This window comes from Pseudorca crassidens, chromosome X, assembly GCF_039906515.1.
Source record: "Pseudorca crassidens isolate mPseCra1 chromosome X, mPseCra1.hap1, whole genome shotgun sequence".
NCBI classification, from domain to species: Eukaryota; Metazoa; Chordata; class Mammalia; order Artiodactyla; family Delphinidae; genus Pseudorca; species Pseudorca crassidens.
The window spans coordinates 32,933,307-32,951,943 of NC_090317.1; the positions used below are offsets into that span (position 1 = coordinate 32,933,307).

General features: G+C 38.0%; 1 protein-coding gene and 1 pseudogene across 1 annotated transcript in view; one reads left to right on the forward strand and one right to left on the reverse strand.

Annotated features, from left to right (window-relative positions):
* PLS3 (plastin 3) overlaps positions 1-18,637 on the reverse strand; it is an 89,653-nt gene that overhangs the window by 61,345 nt on the left and 9,671 nt on the right. The window lies entirely within an intron of this gene.
* On the forward strand, positions 1,442-1,904 carry LOC137216594 (ferritin light chain pseudogene; annotated as a pseudogene).

Here is an 18,637-nt window from a genome sequence, read left to right on the forward strand (position 1 = left end):
AAGGGATCTAACGTAAAACAGGTACCAAATTAACACGGAGGATATTGCTACTGTAATTTTGGGCTATATTGGAAAGTTTAGGAAATTTATGCCAGGAACAGTATTAGGTACACAAACTTCCTGTTGCGTGGCTGTGTCAGTTTTAACAATCAGGTAGATCTGGTTTACGTGATGATTGGGCGGGGGTTAAATAAGCCACAAGAACATCTTAATTTCAATATTCCAAGGGCTGTCTCCCCAACAGTAAATATTTGTGAGCTCTGTTTTTGCATAACAAAGTAATCAACCTTTTAAAACAGGATGTCTTATTATATATTAAATTATATACCTTGCCCTAATGCCCTAAAACAAAAGGCTGAAATAGGGCTTCCCTGGTGGCGCAATGGTTGAGAGTCCGCCTGCCGATGCAGGGGACGCGGGTTCGTGCTCCGGTCCAGGAAGATCCCACATGCCGCGGAGCGGCTGGGCTCGTGATCCATGGCCGCTGAGCCTGCGCGTCCGGAGCCTGTGCTCCGCAACGGGAGAGGCCACAACAGTGAGAGGCCCGCGTACCGCAAAAAAAAAAGGCTGAAATAAATAGAAGGATTTAAAGCATGGGTCCTCCAAAAATTATCAGTTGAACTACACATGGGATAAGGAAGTGATTTGGAAGACATCTGTGGTGACTATATACAGTTAACAACACTGAACTGCATATTTCAAAGTTGCTAAGAGAGTAAATCTTAAAAGTTCTCATCACAAGAATAAAAAAGTAACTGTGGGGTGGTGGATGTTAACTAGACTCATTGTAGTAATCATTTCACAATATATACATATATTAAATCATTTCGTTGTACACCTTAAACTAATACAATGTTATATGTCAATTATATTTCAATGAAACTGGGGGGGACATTGTGTTCTGTTCATAGCTAATAAAATCATACAAAGAAATAACTCATATGCTCTACACCTTCCTATCCTGAGAGTCTCTCATTCAAAAAAAGGATAGGGAAGGAAAAGAAACAAAAAAACCCAACTAACCGAGCAGCTCCTAAACTTTTTGGCCTCAGGACCTGAGGACCCCAAAGAGCTTTTTGATATATGGGTTAGATCAGTGTCTTTATCATATTAGAAGTTACAACTAAGAAAGTTTAAAGATATTTATTTAAAAAAAATTAAACCCACCTCATGCTAATATAAATAACATATTAAAATGAAAACTATATTTTTAAAAAATGTAGTGGGAAGAGGCAGGGCATGCCTCGCTCCTGCGGATGTCTCTTGCTTCAACACTGTTTGAATGGAACAGACCCAGGGACGCCCCCTTTTCCAGCCTCCAATCACCCTGGAACCTCTTTTCCAGTCACACCCTTAGGAACCAACCACTATGCCGTCCTCAGCCTCCGGAACCAGCCAGCACCGTTTTTTTTGGAGCTTAGCTCCTTACTGCTGATCAACCATGAGCTCCCAGATTTGTCAGAATTATTCCACCCAGGTGGAAGCAGCCGTCAACCACAGGGGTCAACCTGCATCTGGGTCCTCCTACACCTACCTCTCTCTGGGCTTCTATTTCTACCGCGATGATGTGGCTCTGGAGGACGTGGGCCAGTTCTTTGCTGAGTCCACCATTGAGAAGGGCAAGGGCGCCCAGCATCTCTTGAAGATGCAAAACCAGCACAGTGGCTGTGCCCTCTTCCAGGAGCGCAGAAGCCGTCCCAAAATGAATGGGGTAAAACTCTGGACAATAAGGAAGCTGCCACAGCCCTGGAGAAGAACCTGAGCCAGGCCCTTGTGGACCTGCACCCCTGGGCTCTGGCCGCGCAGACACCCACCCGTGACTTCCTGGAGAGCCGCTTCCTGGAGGAGCAGCTGAAACTCATCAAGCAGATGGCGACCACCTGACTAACCTCACCTCCCACTAGCGCAGGCTGCCGCCGGGGTTGGAGTGCGGGGGGGGGGGGGTGCTGAGCCAGTAGCCCTTCCAAAGGCTCACCCTCAAGTACGACAGGGGCCTCTGCAGCCCAACGGTCTTTGAGGGGCCCCTCTGCATCCCTCTGGTGTCAGGGCTTCTGCCTAAGCCCCTCTCTGCAGCCCTAGGCAGCTTTTTGACCACCCTGGGGCCCTCACCTAAGCCGTGGGCCAAATGGAAACAAAGGTTTTTGCAGGAAAAAAAAATAGAAGAGTATATTGTTTACATCTTTGTTTAACTAAATACAGTGACAGCTGGATTTTCATATCTGCTTCTGCATTGTCTGTTGCAATATGTTGTTTTGATTCAAGTATATGAAGAAAACAGGGCCTCCCACAGATACGTTGTTTGGAAAAAGGAAGTATTTTAGGAGCCTTTTCGGATAATTATGGATATTCTTCTTTATAATACCACGCCAAAACTGGGTAAGTGCTAGTTTCTTAAATAGTTGTTGCAGTGTGGAATCTGATATCAGATCAATGACGTTATCATACTCTGTTAACGTTAAAATCCATATCTTGCACTTTTTTTTTGTACTTTTTTTTTTTTTTTGCGGTACGCGGGCCTCTCACTGTTGTGGCCTCTCCGTTGCGGAGCACAGGCTCCGGACGCGCAGGCTCAGCGGCCATGGCTCATGGGCCCAGCTGCTCTGCGGCATGTGGGATCTTCCTGGAACGGGGCACGAACCCGTGCCCCTATCTTGCACTTTAAATGGACCTTTTACCCATGCTTGATTTCAGAACATCATGCACTGATCATATGGAACAATACTGTTTGACTAGTAGAGATGTGTTGTCACACTTCATTTTACAATATCTAACAAATCACTTCCATTAAAAACACCACCAACCTCATTAGAAAAGTCTAAGTATTGATGTATGGTGGCTGATGCAAGTTTTCAAGAATTTGAATTTTTGCTTGAAATCTCTAACTTTATCATTGGCAACAAATACTCCCAGCCGTTTTCCTTGCAGTGACTAGCACACTTGATTCACTTTTGATAACATATCTGCCAAATATTCAGGTCTGAATTATCAGTTAATGCGTCATTCGCTCTTTCGAGTAAAAATGGTTTTCTGTTTTCTAAAAGTGCAGCTAGTTTAGCTTGCAAATCAAAAAACTGCACAAGTGCTTTTCCTCAAGACAGTCATTGTAAATTCATATGCAGCAGAAATGTTTTTATGTACTTCCCATTTCATCACACAGAATATTGAAAAGATGTATACCCAAGAGTTGAGATTTAATAAAATTAATTTTTCCTGCTTAATCAAGGACATTCATTAATGAACTGCATGTTATAGGTATGTTTCTAACAGGAAGGGTATGGTGTTGAATACAAAGACTACTCATACAGTGTGGGGCTAAGGCACTAGCAGTTTTACCCACCATTGCTTCTGTCAGTATAGTGAAAAAGCAAAGAACATCTTAGTGTTATTATACAAGTAATTTTGATCTCCAAGGGACTCTGTGGCATACTTTTCTATTGAGAACTGGTGCTTTATTTGGTAATATTTATGATGGAGTCATCTAATTTTAGAGACAAAAAACATAAGGTCCATAGGTTTTTAACAAGAAATTTCAAAACTGAGAATGCAATTACCAGAATAGGTTTTAACGCGAGTTCTGTTCTGTTGAACTGTGAAAAGAAGAATTCATTGATTAATATCAATTCTGAGGGGACCAATCTATAGCTTATTTACTCCAAAGAATATTTTGCAGAATCAGGTTCATGTCCATGAGATGGGAATTTATCACGATAGTGTAGTTTTTAGAAACTTTTAATACATTTTTTAAAAGATTAAGAAAGACAATATGTTATAAAACTACTTAAAAATATCCAGTTCATATGTAGCAAATCAGATTTTTCTTCTGATAATCAGTAACAGTTTCTTTCTCTGATACTAGAAAAGAAAGGCTTTGAAAGTTAGACTCTGTATGAAATGCAGAATTATAACTTTTAAAATATTAAAAATGAAGTGAACTATAGTATTTATGTGTAAAATAATATGCAGGTTATTTGAAAGCAAATCCCAAACAACAAAAAAGGGGAGAGAAAAGATGAAATATAAGAACATCAAATATTGATAAACTGTTGAAACTGTGGGGGGGTTCCTTATGCTATTTTACTTTGTATGTTTGAAATTTTCCATAAAAGTAAGCTTTTAAAAATTCCATGAGCTTATAAAAAAGTATTTTGTATTTTGGAAAGCAAAAATAAAATTCCTGACTCATATTCATTCGTTACCACGAACACTGAATGAACATCCACTCTGTAAAAGGCACTGTACTTAGATGGCATCAGGAAATAGAAAGATTTATGAAATATGCCTTTTACATTCAAGGAGCTCAGAGTGTCTGTGTCCATATATGTAATTGATTCCCTAAAATGGGTATAATGCCTCCACTATGACCATTCTAAGGGGTACTTATACTATTACAAAGCACAGCTTGAGCCAACTGAACTGCAAATCAGGATAATGCAATTTTAAGGGAAAAAAAAAGGAAACTGGCATGAAAAGAAAATACAAAAAGGAAACTTAAAAAATAAGAAATGAGACTCTCTTTGGTTTTCCTCTATAAAAGGAAACCAACAAGAGATGTGAGCAAATATGGGCATGACCACATCATTTTTCCACCACAACCCCATCATCTTATTTTACTTCAGGACAGGAACCATCATGTCATCTCCTTTGAGTCAGCTCTTGTACTACTCACATAGGCAAAAATAACTGAGCAATACATTCACTTCCCATGGTGAACATTAAATACATTAAGTATTCTATAATTCTTCCAATGAAAGAAGACAGCAGTTACAGATTCCATATTTTAATTTTCAGGGCTACTATGTCCATTCACACCGTCCGCCCCCCCCATATAAATTAAGACCATCCTAAAGAATAAATCCACAAGTTAAATCAATAACATTCCTCAGTTACTCAAGGGGTCTAATTTTAACACTGATAAATGAAAAATAAAAGTGAGAATCAAAAAAATCAAACATTTACTTTAACTATCATCTTCCAGCTTATTGCCATATATTCCAAACAAATTATCAATTTTTCCCTATTCAAACTTCAGGTAAAATGTGCAAGAGTTCTCAAAACTCATTCAATGTAGGTCTTTAAAAGCTGAGTGATAGATTAAAGGATTTAAAATTGCTCCACTGTTTTCATCTTTAATATTTATTAAGCTCTATGAGGGCAGTGATTTGTCTTTTCACCAATCTATCTCAAGCATCTAGAACAGTGCCTGGCACACAGTAGGCACGCAATAAGTATCTGTTAAGGAGGGTGGGGGTGGGGGGATTGGATGAAAGCAATCAAAAGGTACAAACTTCCAGCTGTAAGATAAATAAGTACTAGGGATGTAATGTACAATATGAGAAATTAACACTGCTGTATGTTATATATGAAAGTTAAGAGAGCAAATCCTAAGAGTCCTCATCACAAGGAAGAAAAATTTTTTCTTTCTCTTTTATTTTGTATCTATATGAGATGATAGATATTCACTAAACTTACTGTGATAATCATTTCATGATGTATGTAAGTCAAATCATTATACTGTACACCTTAAGGCTGTACGTCAATTATGTCTCAACAAAATGAAGAAAAAAATTCAGGAACAAATATTTACTTTCAAATGAAAAAAAGTATCTGTTAAATAAATTTGTGATAATAACATTGCATGCTAAAGGAATTAAACTCACTGTCATGTGCTATAGTGGTGTATTACATAATAAAGAATAAACTTTTAGCACTTTTAATGCAAATCACATAAATAAACATAAAAGACATCTACTCTTGTCCCATTGGGTAACCCTACAAAACAGGGTGATTCCTAAGAAGTAATCCAGCCAAAGAAACGGTAGGTTACATCTTTCTAGTGGCACCGAATCCATGATCATATTTGGCAGCTGAATGATTTTCTAATTCTCCACTTTTCGAAAATAAAGGCATTTCAGAGAAAAGTGGAATGGAAGGTATAAAGAACTCTGAATTTTATCAAGTTTTCCTTCAAAATTGCCACACACACAAAAAAGAAAAATCGCACTTAAGCTGTCAAGATCTCAATGCTTTAGCTTTTTTAACTTTAAAACGACTACTTTTTGACCTCACAAGGAATCACAAAACCTTCAAAAGAAACAGCCGCTTCAGCATTTCCTGCCTGTCTGCCCTAGTCCAAGATTAACCTTGTCAGTTTTTAGGAAGACTTATAAAACTCCTTTAAATGACTAATTCAGATGAAGTGGTAACATGAAACCAGTTTATAAGGCGCTGGTTTCTACTTGTTACCAGATGTTGCCATCACTTCAAAGTGTTAAATGCATTCATGAAGAGGTTCAGATATATTTGCATGTGGAATATTTTCTGACTTCTGCTATTATTGTGAAGACAGAGGAAAACTGTTGCCTTGTTGTCTAATAAAACATCTTTAAGGTTGCCAATATTCACATCAAGAATCACCAAGTACTCTGTCGGTCTAATTCCTCCGTGTAATTCTTGCAAGCACATATATATATAAACACTTTAAAAACACACCACAGGGACTTCCCTGGTGGCGCAGTGGTTAAGAATCTGCCTGCCAATGCAGGGGACACGGGTTCGAGCCCTCGTCCGGGAAGATCCTACCTGCCACAGAGCAACTAAGCCCGTGCGCCACAACTACTGAGCCCTCGCTCTAGAGCCCGCGAGCCACAACTACTGAGCCCGCCAGCCACAACTACTGAAGCCCACGCGCCTACAGCCCATGCTCCCCAACAAGAGAAGCCACCACAATGAGAAGCCCGTGCACCACGACAAAGAGTAGCCCCCGCTCGCCGCAACTAGAGAAAGCCCATGTGCAGCAACGAAGACCCAACGCAGCCAAAAATAAATAAATAAATTAAACAAAACAAAAACACACCACAAATTAATTCCATTTCTTTGGGAGCTTGTCATGAAACAGCCCGCTTAAAGATCTAGCTGAAAAATCCAAATGTGTGTGTGTTTGTGTGTATGTGTATACTTTTGGAGTTGCTTTTTTAGACAAAACAGTAAACGGTCACTAGCTTCACATAGTTCAGGGTTCCTTTGCCAGGATAACTCAACAATTGCACTAGGTTTTCTGCTTCTACACATTCTTCTCTTGTTATGTTAATTTCTTTGGTTATGTTGCCATTGGGGTTTTATTAGGTTAATTAAAAATGTTTTTTAATCTCCAGAGAGAGTTTAAGGCAACAACAATGGTTGCTATTTTCTACACATAATGGTCATTGTTAAGTTTTGGCCCAACACAGCATCCTGAATACAATGTAGATTTATCCTTAAGATTGGCTGCAAAAATACTGTGGTCTCACACAGTGTTATGTGCCCTTTCTATTCAAATGTCTGGGAGATACCCCATAACTCTTATTTTATTTTTGCTGATACCCCAACTGCATTTCTTTGAGGATGGAGTTGAATCCATAAACATAACACTAATGCTGGCTCAGATTTCTAGACACTGAATTATAACTGACCAGTTTTGCTTGCTCAGTATTTTATTTGGCAATCTGTTAACCTGGTACAGCTAAAAAGTCTCATAATTAATTCTGCCACAAATCAAACAACTTTTGTGGCCTTTGCTTGCTAAAAATCATATTGTTAGCAAAAAGTCATCCATGCAAGAGCAACTTCTTCCTTCTCCCAGTTTATCCCTCTCCCTGGTACTCTTACCTCAGAAATTGGCTAAGCCATTAGCAGGGTTCTTTTGATGGGGTAGACTATGGTAGGCTCGCTGGCTCTGAGAATTCGCTGCTTTAGAGAATGAGCTTTTAAAGGTCTCTCATTAGACCAAATACAAAAATGCAGATAAGCGATATGTGAAGAAAGAAGTTGGAATATCTGTTTGATGAGTACCATTATACTGCATTCTTCCTTAAATTACACTTTTTTTCCATCACAGGATAGGTTTTGCTGTAGCTGTGACTATTAACCTAAACAAAGTTAGGAGTAGATGGGGAAGAAACAAATCACTGATATTAGTGGTAGTAAATTTTTTTTCAGTATTAATTCTGTATTTAAATGATCATCATACATCCTTTTACCAAAACTCCTCTATTCTTAAAATCTTAATTTTGCCCTATTTTTTAATTGGCTGAATTTCACTTTCGAGTATTTCTCTTTTCTACGAGTTCTTTTATATTCATGGGAACTGCCTAGTACCTTTATTTTTGAATGACATCTTGGCTTACTATTCTTGGATCGCATTTTTGTCCTTTCAGAACTCTGTACACAATGCTTAGTGGTAGTAAATTTCACTGTAATAATTATACTAAAACTATATGAGCCACATGCTATAACTTAGGTAAGTTTTCCTTATTGAGAAGTAATTCTGTTAATTGTGTTTAAGGTAGTATATCTGGACTGTGATTTTCAAATTCCTGCTTTCTGAGTATAACCACTTAATGCCATATTCATAATGTTATAGGCTGCCAGTGACATATTTATTAAAACAATAAAAGCCAATTTAAAACAGGATGGGAAAGAGAGCCAAGTTTTTTTGGTGCTTCCACCCTGAATCATGAAGCAGAAAGAAGGGTGGAAAAGCTTTATCTTGAGAAAGCAAGACAGAAATTAAAGCATGATCTCATTCACTTTTCCCGCACCCAAACAAGGTGACATTTTCTGTTCCTTTCTTCTTCAGCCCTAATCAGTTTAACAGTCCTCTTTTTTTAATCCCTAATAGTAAGTTTCCAAGTGCCCTTTTTTTTTTTTTGCGGTACGCGGGCCTCTCACTGTTGTGGCCTCTCCCCTTGTGGAGCACAGGCTCCGGACGCGCAGGCTCAGTGACCATGGCTCACGGGCCCAGCCGCTCCGCGGCATGTGGGATCTTCCTGGACCGGGGCACGAACCCGTGTCCCCTGCATCTGCAGGCGGACTCTCAACCACTGCGCCACCAGGGAAGCCCTCTTTTTGTAATTTTTAAGATTTTATTTTTCAGAATCAAAGATCAAAGCATGAGTATGCACAAAAGTTTTCATTTAAAATGTTTTGATTTACTATTCATGACTAACAAACACATCCTAAACTCCAATACCCTAAATCCCAATGATTTAGTGGCATATTCTGTTTTGCTATGTGGTTAATGCATTTGTTTGAAACAAAAGAAGAGGTAAACCATACTTAAGGCAGTAGGTTTAGGAGTCTTGCAAAGAGAAATCTAAGGTGGGGGCAGGAGTCTTTAAAAATTCTGGAAAGAACTCTTCAAATAATTTTAAAATTCAAAAACATATCAGTGATTTAGAACTTGAAAGTTATATACCTAAATCAAGAATGTGTCATTCCTCTGAAAAAGTTTCAATATTGGCAATTAAAAAAAAAGATATCCAAGTTATATCTGAAGAGAAATGACCAATTAATATTTGTTCAGTGATTTAAAAATCATAAAAGTAGGCACCACTTTAGAAAATAAGACCTAGCATGAGACTATAGAAGAAATTAAATTGTCTTCCTTAATGGAATTACCATTTTTAACCTAATTAACATTACATATGCAATCTCAAAATTCTAATTTATTAATGTAACTCCTATTGACAGCACAGTTTTTTGTGGTCATAGACCAGCTTATTCTAAAAATTTATGTGGAAAAGAAACAGGTCTTAGAACAGGTAAACTTTATTGAAAAATAGACTGGGTGGACTCACTCTGCCTGGTGTTAAGTCATTCCTTGTAGCTACAGCAATCAAGATAGTGTGGTTACAGAGCAACACATGCAGAACAATGGAACAGGCCAGAGAACTCTGAAATAGACCCACACGAATAAGCTCAACTGATTTTTGACAAGGGTGCAAAAGCTCATCAGTGGAGGAATGGTGCTACAGCAACTGGACAACCATAGGGGAAAAAAATAAGAACTCTGACCTAGACCTCATTTTGTGTAATATTGTGTAAAGATTTACACCAAAATTAACTCAAAATGGGCCACAGACTTAAATGTGAAACATAACACCATAAAACTTTAGAAAAAATTTTTTGAAAAATTCATCAGGAACCATGTTTGGTGAAGAGGGCTTGGACATAACATCAAAAAGACAATCCATAAAAGGAAACATTGATCAACTTGGCCTTGTCAAAATAATACTTTTGTTCTGTGAAAGACCTTGCTTGGAGGATGGAAAGACAAGCTACAGACTAGGAGAAAATAGCTGTATACCACATATCTGACAAAGGATTGTTATCTAGAATATATAAAGACCTCTCAAAACTCAACATTAAAAAACAATCCAATTGGAAAATAGGCAAAAGACACGAACAGATATTTCACCAAAGAGGATATACAGATGGGAAACAAACACATAAAAAGATGCTCAGCATCATTAACCACTGGGAAATGCAAAATGAAACAAAAATGGGATATCACTACACACCTATCAGAATAGCTAAAATAAAAATGTGACAATACTAAGTGCTAGCAAGGATGTAGAAAAACTGGGTCACTCATACATTGCTGGTAGGAGATTAAATGGTACAAGTCACTACAGAAAAACATTTTGATAGTTTCTTATAAAATTAAACATGCAGCTCTCATATGACCCAGAGATTGCATTCTTTGGGAATTAATCCCAGAGAAATGAAAATTTACAATCACAGAAAAGCCTATACACAAATATTTGTAGCAGCCAATACTAGAAATGGCCCAGATGTCCTTCAATGTGTGAATGGTTAAAAACACTATGGTACATTTACACCATGGAATACTACTCAGCAACAAAAAGGAGGAAGGTATTGATATACACAACTTGGATGAATCTCTAGAGAATTATGCTGAATGAAAAAAGCCAAAAGATTGCATACTCTGATTTCATTTACATAATATTTTTGAAATGACAAAATTATAGAAATGGGAAACAGATTAGTGGTTTTCAGGGGTAGAGATGGGGCAGGTGCAGGGGAGGGTGGAAGGAAGTGCATGCTGTTACAAAAGGGTAACAAAAGGGATTCTAGTGGTGACGGAACTGTTCGGCATCTTGACTGTATTAATGTCAACATCTTGGCTTGGGTATATTGTACTATGGTCTTGAAGAGGTTACTACTGGGGGAAACTGAGTAAAGGGCACACAGGATCTCTTTGTTATTTCTTACAAGTACATGTCTACAATTTCTGCAAAGTAAAAAGTTCAATTAAAAAATCCAACTCAGAATTAAACACAGAATATAGTATATATTATATATATATATATATATACTATATACACAGTATATAGTATATAGTGGATAGGAAAAGGGAAGAAAACTTATATGCAATAATTTCATATCCTATTTTAAACATTATTGCCACGAATTTTTCCAAAATACTATAGACATAACTACTGACACTATAGTCTTAGCATATATGGTCAATTCATGACTCCACTAGAGTATTTGATCTGGGTAAACGATATTTTTTCTGTTCAATACCAAAATAACAAGCTGATATAAAGGAGAATTTCAGGGCAAGAACCCACCAATGCATGACAATTTTGGTATCTGTTATTAGAAATATTTACTTAAGTGACACTTCTCCCCAGATAGTCACTCCTTGATCTCCTTCATGTCTTGCATCAAATATCTTCCTTTCAGTGAGGCCTCCTGTGACCACATGATTTGAAATGGCAATGCACTCTTCCCACACCCTATACCCTCAACTTTAATTTTCTCCATAATACATTACCATCGAATATACTATATCGTTGTTCATTTTGTATCTTCCCCTAGTAGGATGTAAGCTTCATAAGGATGGTAATTTTCATTTGTTTCAGTCACAGGTATAATCCCCAGTGCCTAGAAAATAACTTGACCTATAGAGGCACTCAGTAAATATCTGAATAAGTGAATGAATCAATGAATAAAATGGAATTTTTTTTCTTGGTGAGGAGTGTACAAAAGGGGAAATGCTCTCTGAGAGAGAAAATCCAGTTTGGAAGAAACCAAGAGTGATAAATCCAGGAATTCTCTGGAGGTCCAGTGGTTAGGACTCTGCACTTCCATTGCAGGGGGCACGGGTTCAATCCCTGGTCGGGGAACTAAGATCCTGCAAGCCACGCGGTATGGCAAAAAAAAAAAAAAAAAAAGAGTGATAAATCCTACAATGTATATCCAATATATTGGCATTAGAGTTTTCAAAATCCTTTGGATGGGGGCTTCCCTGGTGGCGCAGTGGTTGGGTGTCCGCCTGCCATGCAGGGGACACGGGTTCGTGCCCTTGTCCGGGAAGATCCCACATGCCGCGGAGCGGCTGGGCCCGTGAGCCATGGCCGCTTAGCCTGCGCGTCCGGAGCCTGTGCTCCGCAATGGGAGAGGCCACAACAGTGAGAGGCCCGCGTACTGAAAAAAAAAAAAATCCTTTGGATGCAATACAACGTAGGAAACTCTTTAAGATCAATGATTAGGACTGCAGCTTTGTAAGCATAAGAGTACTTTGGTTGAAGATACAACCTAGAAAATAATTTACCACTTCAAAGCTATTACTAATGAATTTTCATTAGCTATGGAAGAGTTGGTCGAGTTAAATAATGTTGCTTAAGTTATAGGTGAAGTGAGTTTCAGAGAGTTTATGTCAACTTTAAAGACATGGCATTTGCCATTTTGTTAACATCTGAAAGAAAACTCCAGATTGTATAAACTGATTCAGGGTGGAAGAGGCATTCCTAGTGAACCACGCTGGACTCTGGATGTGGTATTTAAATTTATGGCAAGAATAGTGATGGATTAGGTATCAGGAGACCCCATGCCCCACCACTGTCCAACACTGCATTAGACCTCTGTCGCCTCATCTGCAAAAATCGGTGGCTGGATTAGACTCTGAGCTCTTCAAACGATGGCACATTATGTTATTTATCTTAGTGATAACACTGTCTAGCACACTGTTGATGATTAATAAAGGCCTGTTAAATGAATTAAGTAATTAAATAGGAAGTTCTAAATGGGTCTCCGGGAAATTGTATCTTTTCTTGACTGAACTGCAGCCCTCCTCTCTCAGGGAGGCCTAGCCTTTCCTAGTTGGCCTGCCCAGAATAAGGCAACTAGGTCCAGAAACTTCTCTGTGGGTTGAATACAGAAGACAATGGCAGAGATCGGTTCTAGGTGTCATTAGCTATATTGACCTGAAGGGTTCTTGAAAGAAAAACTCTGATCTGTAACTGATTCTTGTTACCATCCTCGGATAATCCCTCCTTCTCATGTTCATTCCTGAAGAGTCAAAAGGTAAAGACTCCCTCAAACTTACTGCTGAACTTTCTAAATGTAAAACACCAAGCTCTTCTGAAAACGTCAAGTGTCAAATGTACTCAATATTATTTCTGGATGGATAGACAAGCAACCAGTACTAATGGTCACATCCTGGGAAGGGAAATGGGGGATCGGAGTCAGGGGCAGGAGGTTTATTTTCTTTATGTCCCTTTATAGCTTTTGAATTTTTTTCTGTGTATGTATTTCATATTTGAAGCGTAAATTTTTGTTTGTTTGTTTGTTTTTGCGGTACGCGGGCCTCCCACTGTTGTGGCCTCTCCCGTTGCGGAGCACAGGCTCCGGACGCGCAGGCTCAGTGGCCATGGCTCACGGGCCCAGCCGCTCCATGGCATGTGGGATCTTCCCGGACCAGGGCATGAACCCACGTCCCCTGCATCGGCAGGCGGACTCTCAACCACTGCGCCACCAGGGAAGGCCCTTGAAGCGTAAATTTAAAAATTAAATATTAGATGTGCTCAATAATGCTTTAGGTTGACTGAAAACCATTGTGTTTCAAAGCATTTGTCATTTACTTCTGCAATACTTAATACTGCTTACTTTTGTTCCTTATACTAGGTATTCAATAAATGTGTATAAACAAGGAATTTTGTATAAATCTGTTATACAAGTTTTTAAAAAGGTGATTATAGAACTTTTACAGGCTTTCCATTATTCAAGCAGAAATATTACTAAGGAATAAGGTAGTGTTGGGAACAAGTTGATGATAATAAGCTACTGAGCATCAAGAAACAGGAAACGGGGCTTCCCTGGTGGTGCAGTTGTTAAGAATCCGCCTGCCAATGCAGGGGACACAGGTTCGAGCCCTGGTCCGGGAAGATCCCACATGCCACGGAGCAACTAAGCCCGTGAGCCACAACTACTGAGCCTGCACTCTAGAGCCCGCAAGCCGCAACTACTGAGCCCGCGTGCTGCAACTACTGAAGCCCGCATGCCCAGAGCCTGTGGCCCACAACAAGAGAAGCCACCGCAATGAGAAGCCTGTGCACCGTAATAATGAGTAGCCCCTGCTCGCCGCAACTAGAGAAAGCCCACGCACAGCAACGGAGACCCAACACAGCCAAAAATAAATAATAATAATAATAAGTGAAATTTTAAAAAATAAATTAATTAAAAAAGAAAGAATCAGGAAAAAATCAGCTACACTTAGATGTAGAAATCAATATTGTTCAGAGTCAAAGCAAGTATCTACATTAACAGCAGACCAGTGATAAATGAAATGTTATCTTGTCAGTACCATTTCTAACTCATTAGCTGACCCATGGTTAGACATTTAATATTAACATATCCCATTATTCATAACAGCCAAAATGTGGAAACAACCCAAATGTCTATCAATGGATGAATGGATAAACAAAATGTGGCATATCCATACAATGGACTATTATTCAGCCATAAAAAGGAATGAAGTACTGATACATGCTATAATGTGAATGAACCTTGAAAACAATATGCTTAAGTGAAAGAAGTCAGTTACAAAAGACCGTATGTTCCATTTATACATAAAAGTCCAGAACTGGGAAATCTATAGAGACAGAAAGTAGATTAGTGATTGCTTAGGGATGGGGAGGTGGTGGGCTGAGGAGAGGCATAGCTTAAAACTCTGGAGTTTTAAGCCTCCTTCATCCTTCCAAGGCGATGAAAATATTCAAAACTTGCTGATGGTTGTGCGTATCTGTGAATATACTAAAATCCGTTGAACTGTACAATTTACATGGTTGGTACACAATGTGAATTCTCTCTCAATAACACTGCTTTAAAAAGTGAAAAAATATTAATATGTCCTAATATCCTCGTTGATTCTAAAGTTAAGCAGTTCTCACAATGAAAGTGCCATCTATGTGTAACATTCACTCCTGACCATTCACTTAAGACAAGTAAAGGAGGAAGAAAACCAAGCAAGCCATTTGCTTAGTTTTCTGACAGGTTCACATCAATATGTATTTTATTCAATATGATTCATAAGTTACCCACTTGCTGATTAGGTTTTCACAATTTAATCTTTATCAGCAAGGGCCATCCATGGCCATTTATACGCTCTTTCAAATGTATTATATTTATGGAGACCTGCTGTGTGCCAGGTGTACTGTGAAAGAACCAGGAGAATGGGTTTATTTTCTTTTCTCCCTAGAAGAACAGTGTTTTCCATGGTACATGGCAGGAATTTAGTACCGTCTTTGAAGAAAACCATGTACAGCAGACAGTACATCCAGATATACTGCATTCATTTGATCCCCTCCCACCAAATGAAATGATGACCAGATTTGGAATCCTGGGTTTTCCAGCTCATTTTAAAGTCTGGGACCATCAAGAAGTTCAAGGCAGAAAATTAAGGTGTCAGCTATACCTGTAGTTACTCGCTATTATCCTTGAGTCAGATAAAACTTAACAGAATGCTGTACTACAGAAAGTATGAGAGCTGCATGTGCAAGTAATGGCGAATCAATGTTTTTTAGGGCTTCTACATGCATGGGTATTTCCACAGCTGCAGAACCAACTACTGCAGAAGTACACGCTGTGCACAACATCTACAATTTAGTAAAGCTGGAAAGAATTTTATTTTTGTAAAAACTAAATGGGGTGTGGCTCATTTTCTTGCCAAAGGGCTATTTTATTCCAAGACACTGGTGTCTGCTGACCTTCATTTATAGGCTGAGCAATGTTCTATTTAAGTAAAATTAACTCATGGTCGGCACTTTTTTTAGGATGCAATAATTATTGCAAAGAAATAACAATGTTTAAATTTGATTTGTTCTTAGTTTAGATTTGATTATATTGGGTTATACATGAATGTCTTTGTTCACACAAGGTTTAAATTTAGAAATTATTTTATGTTGAGAAAAAGGGCCATATTTAAGTTCCTTTTCTACATGTAAGAATATTTTTAGGTTTCATGAAATCCAATATTACGTTTTTTTCTTCCAGACTGCAGGAGTATCTTACCATCTTTGTAGCCCTAGCACCTAACAGTCTTCACTAAACTTACTTTAGTTGAATGATGAAGCCATTCCACAAATAGACTAATTAAGGCATTGTCTATGTTACTATCTTTGGCTATTACTCCATCTATAGTTTGTACTATCTCAATATATACTTGAGAACTCTGGGCACATTTTAAAGTTTTCCTGAGGGTTACATCTCTTTATAAATGCCTTATAGGCCGCCTTTTATATAATCTTTACACATTTCAAGGTACTTGACACAGCAATCAATCCTCCCTTCATCTTTACACAAACCTTCTCTGGTTAGGGAAGTTTGCCACCTTCTGCTTGCACCTATCAATATATTCTAGTTTGCTTTTATTTTTCGCGGGGCTGGGGGCCCAACTAATGCTGGAAAACTTTGATTTAGGATAAGATACCAAATGTATGGGTTGGCTTATACCTTTAAACATGTAAATCTATCAGTATTACTTTTTGGTTATCTATACTGCATGGTAATTTGGCTATATTTGTTTTTTAATTATCATAAGACAAAATATAAAATTTTAATTATTCATAACCACTTGCAAAACTGATTCAACTGCAGCTTTAAACTGGAGACCCACAAACTGCTCAAAATATTTGTTGAATGTGTCAATGTCCTTCATCATTTCCTGATTTTTGCTTTTGAAAACTTCCACTAGAGGAAATAATGGGCATCGTAAATTTTAAATTAATGTTTTGGATTCACCCATGTCTAAAGGCTACATGTCATCTTGGAAAGATACTGATTTAATTTATAACTCTGCCTTCCCCAGCATTTTAAGTTTTCACTAACTTATTTTCTCTTTTCTCCTATTTTTTCAAAGGTAAACTTCTAAACATTCATGTTTATACTATTTCTACTATTGTAGAAACACTGAAGAACTTGAAGCTTTTTTTCCCTCCCCCCAAAAACAGGCATCAACATTACCTATTACCTTTCACCCTGCTCTAAGCTAAATTTGTTAGTGGCAGTGACTTTATAATGGTGTCCGTAATGTATTAAAAGAGTCACGTTTCCAATTTTCCTTTGAGGGTGAATTTACACTGTTGGATGGCATATTCTCATAAAAGGATAAATTAATGGTAAAGGGGTTTCTTAGATAAGCCAAGAGGCTTCTTCAACCTGGAACATTGTTAAAATCCTCCACATTTGTAATGAAAAGCATTGGAAAGTCATATTTTCACAATACCATTAAATAAAACAGAAAAAATAAACTATCTTATTTATCTTCAATGGTGATACTTAAGGAAAAAAACGTTTAAATTAGAGGAAAATGAAGAGGTAGCTACAGAGACCTGATAAAGATCACCTAAGGCAACATTAATTGACCTGTAAATGGGAACACTGATTGAGCACCTAATATATGCCAGTTTCTTTATAAATGTTCTCCTTTAATTTTAAAGACAAGACTGAAAACAAGTGATATTATCCCCATTTTATAGATAGTGAAATTGAGGTTTAGAGGAATTAAGGAACTTCCCCAATGTCACAGAGATATAAAATAGCAAAACCACGGGAACCCATATTTTATGCTAAAATCCATTCTGACTATGAAATATAGCATGTACATGATCCCTCTGAGAACAAAAAAAGGAGGTGGTAAGAACGAGTTGTCCAGTCAGACAAAACTTTCCACATCACTTCCGGGTCATCATGGGATGCCCGGACCAACATGGTCCTTAGTGCCACCAGTGAACTGGGGTAAGGAGACAGACATCCAGGAAGGGTCTGTGAAGCAGCATGGGATAAGTTTAGGGAGAGATATGCAGTGTACAATGAGCCATTTAAATACACAAAATATTTGTTAAGTCAAGTGTTGTAATTTGGGGATTCACCATATACTGAAACTAGGCACAAATTAACTGGTGGCGCCAGTTTTACCACTATTGGATCTCCGTTTAGTTATTTAAGCAACCCGAATGAAACATAAAACTTTGAGTTTATTGAGCATTGTCAACGTATAGGTACACATCATTTTATTGCACTTTCCAGATATTGCACTTTCTACAAATTGAAGGTTCGTGCTAACGCTGCATCAAGTGAGTCTATTGGCACCATTCTCCAATAGCATTTTCTCACTTTGTGTCTGTGTCACATTCTGGTAATTCTCACCACATTTGAAACTTTTTCATTATCATTATATTTGTTATAATGATTGGTGATCAGTGATCTTCGACGTTACTAGGACACACTGAAGCCTCAGATGAAAATTGGCATTTTTTAAACAATAAAGTATTTAAAATTATGTACATTTTTTTAGCTGTAATGCTATCACACACTTAATAGACTACAGTATAGTGTAAACATAACTTTTATATGCACTGGGAAGCCAAAAAAATTGGTGTGACTCTATTGCGATAGTCTGGAACCAACTGAAGTATCTCTGAGGAGTGGCTGTACTTCAAGAGGCTGACAGCCTGAGATAAAGAAGCCTATCAACAAACACAGCCATTTCTATGTCTGTGAGTCTACTTCT